This window comes from Myotis yumanensis, unplaced genomic scaffold, assembly GCF_028538775.1.
Source record: "Myotis yumanensis isolate MYYU_CA2020_CCGP unplaced genomic scaffold, mMyoYum1.0.hap1 SCAF_2, whole genome shotgun sequence".
NCBI classification, from domain to species: domain Eukaryota; kingdom Metazoa; phylum Chordata; class Mammalia; order Chiroptera; family Vespertilionidae; genus Myotis; species Myotis yumanensis.
In genome coordinates, this window is record NW_027223753.1 from 212828010 (window position 1) to 212831252 (window position 3243).

Here is a 3243-nt window from a genome sequence, read left to right on the forward strand (position 1 = left end):
TCCTCTTGTGACTGCTGAGGTTCCAGAGCCTGGCTGGCTGGCTGCTTGCAGAGCATTCTAAAGAGAGATGGCAGTCGTGTTGGGATTGGCTTCCTCCCAAGTCCAAGTTCAAGAGAGAAAGAATGTGCGTGTGCAGGAATCTCATGGACTTGGATTGGGGCCAGCACTGCTGGCACGGAGCCAGCATGTAAAGAGGAATCTGACTCCGTGTTGGTGTCTGACTGCCGACTGCTCTTGCCTCACCCCCTTTCCCTTGTGCCCCACACCTACACAAGCCGCTGAAAATGCCTGGGGGCTCCCTCCACTGGGGCTGGAGGGAGGGTCAACTCATGCACGCCCATGATCTGCACATTAAAAACCCAGCCCTGTGCTCACTTCGGCAGCACATATACCAAAAATGGAACGATATAGAGATTAGCATGGCCCCTGAGCAAGGATGACACGCAAATTCGTGAAGCGTTCCATGTTAAAAAAAAAAAAAAAAAAAAAAGCCCAGGCCTGTCTCCTTCTCTTTCAAGACATGTGGGACCTGCTCAGGAGGCCTCCCTGCTCTCCCCAGAGACCTCAGTGATGAGACCTTCCTGGAGCCCACTCCAGTTTCTCTGAGTAAAGCATGGTGCCACGCCCTAGTGCTGTGCTCTAGACGCAGAGTGGGGGCTCCAGCCAGGAACAGGGAGAATTGCTCCAAATTCCCTCTCCTCCGAAGAATCCATATCTATCCCTAGAATGAGCATGTCACCGATGATGTGTAGTGATTTGTGGTTTACAAAGCACTTTCCCATAGCTATCTTCAGTTTTTATAGCAGAATCAATACGTACAATGCAACACATACATTCACATAACATTGTAGATTGATTTGTGGTCTAAAAAACACTTTCCAGATGCTATTAGCATTTATGACAGCCACATCAGCACAGTAGAATCACTTCAACAAGCTAATAAGTAGAGCCTCTCATCTTTCTTGTAGATGATGATACTGGAAAGAATTTGTCCCCTTTCCATATTTGCACAGGGACTTCCAGAGCATGAGTGCAGCTTCATTAAGAAATTAACCCTGGCCCTGACCGGTTTGGCTCAGTGGATAGAGCGTTGGCCTGCGGACTCAAGGGTCCCGGGTTCGATTCCAGTCAAGGGCATGTACCTTGGTTGCGGGCACATCCCCAGTGGGGAGTGTGCAGGAGGCAGCTGATCGATGTTTCTCTCTCATCGATGTTTCTAACTCCCTATCCCTCTTCCTTCCTCTCTGTAAAAAATCAATAAAATATATTTTGAAAAAAAGAAATTCACCCTGTCACATTTCATTTTGGAAGGTTCTGGATATCCAAGCCTGTCAAGGTTCTCATAGGCCTCCTCTCCTGCATGAACTTGAATCACTGGGAGACAGCAGGGTCCTATGATTAAGACTCTGGGCAAAGGAATCAGACAAACTGAGTCCAAATGTTGGCTCCTACCCTTTGTGACGTTGGGTATATTTCAGTTCTTTGCGTCTGCTTGCTTATGTGATCATGGATTCATTATAAGGTCTATCTGCTATGGGTATCAACTGTGGTCATCCTGTACAATGCTTAGCACAGCCTGGAAGACGGTTAGCCCTTACTCACTCACAGTTACTTGTGTTTGTTACAGCTGCAGTGGTGATCATTTGAATGCGTTTGGCTTCCATTCACTGGTTGACAATACTGAAGACAGGCACTGCAGCACACAGAGAGAAAACTCCCCCAACTTGACATTGATTGATTTATCAGTCATTTAACATAGAAACTAACTTCCCTAACTTATCATAAAGGTGGCCCATATTGTTATATTTCTCCAATCTACAAACCTAGTGATATCTTCATTTCAACCTTTTGAAAAATTTCAAATTACTTTGTTTTCATCATAAGCTCATAACCTACTAATGAAATGCTAAAATAAAGCTGTGCACCAATTGATTTTTTATTATGACAATCAAAATGGAGTTTCCACCAGTTATCAATTCTTGGGTCCACAATGTCAAAGTGCAAATGTGCGAGTGAATTAAAAGAAGAACTCATTCTGGGCTCCCGCCTGCCATTTGCCTGGACATCTTCCTGGTTGGGATGATGACTTCAAAATCCATGGCCATCAGCCTTTAAAAGTAATAAAAGAGGAAATGCTACCATTTGTGACAGCATGAATGAACCTTGAAAGCATTACACTAAGTGAAAAAAGTCAGACAGAGAAAGACAAATAGTATATGATTTTACTTATATGTGGAATTAAAAATAACTCATAGGAAAGGAGATCAGACTTGTGGTTGCCTGAGTTGGATGATGGGGGAGGGGGAATTGGAGGAAGAGAGTCAAAAAGTGCAAACTTCCAGTCTTAGGATAAATGAGTAGTAGGGATGTAATGTACAATGAGATGGCTATAGCTAAACACTGCTGTGTGATGCATAGGAAAGCAGTTAAGGGAGTAAATCCTAAGATTTCTTATCACAAGGAGAATTCTTTTCCCTTTTTTTCTTCTGCTTATATCTCTACTAGAGGCCCGGTGCACAAAATTTGTGCATTCGGGGGGCTGGGGGGGCCAGGCTGGCCTGTACTCTCTCACAGTGAGGGAGCCCCACGAATGATCACCCCAAAGAGATAGGCCCTGCCCACCCATCCAGGGTTTCTCAATGGATTGCCCCAAAGATGTAGGCAGGAGCTGGAGGTCCCGTCTCCACAGCAGGCACGGAGCCACGGGAAACCCGGCGGAAGCCATACAGAGTAGACACCGGGCCCTGCCTACACTGTGCATGCAGCCATCTTGTGATGGCGTGAGGGCATCACAGTGTGACAGCATGAGGACCACCCAGGCTTTTATTAGTAAGACTAGAGGCCCAGTGCACAAAAATTTGTGCACTCGGGAGTTGGGAAGGGGGGGGGGCCTCAGCCCCGCCTGTGCCCTCTCGCAGTCTGGGATCCCTTGGGAGATAACGACCTGCTGGCTTAGGCCTGCTCCTAGGTGGCAGAGGGCAGGCCCAATCCCTAGATGCAGCCCCTGGTCGGGCTCAGAGCAGGGCCGATTGGGGAGTTGGGGCGCTGCCCCCTGTCACGCACAGAGCAGGGCCAATCAGGGGGTTGGGGTGCCGCCACTGTCACACTCAGGGCAGGGCTGATGGGGAGGTTATGGCTCTACCCTGTCACACACAGAGCAGGGCCCGTGGGGGTGGGGAGGTTGCGGCACTGCCCTCTATCACACACAGAGCAGGTCTGATCAGGGGGTTGGGGCGCCTTCCC

At 48.2% G+C, this 3243-nt stretch overlaps 1 non-coding gene across 1 annotated transcript; it reads left to right on the forward strand.

The window, feature by feature from the left end:
* Nucleotides 1–367: 367 nt before the first annotated feature.
* Nucleotides 368–471, forward strand: LOC139004566 (U6 spliceosomal RNA). The gene has a single exon (XR_011470440.1). It is a non-coding gene; the product is annotated as a U6 spliceosomal RNA (small nuclear RNA).
* The last annotated feature ends 2772 nt before the right edge of the window (nucleotides 472–3243 follow it).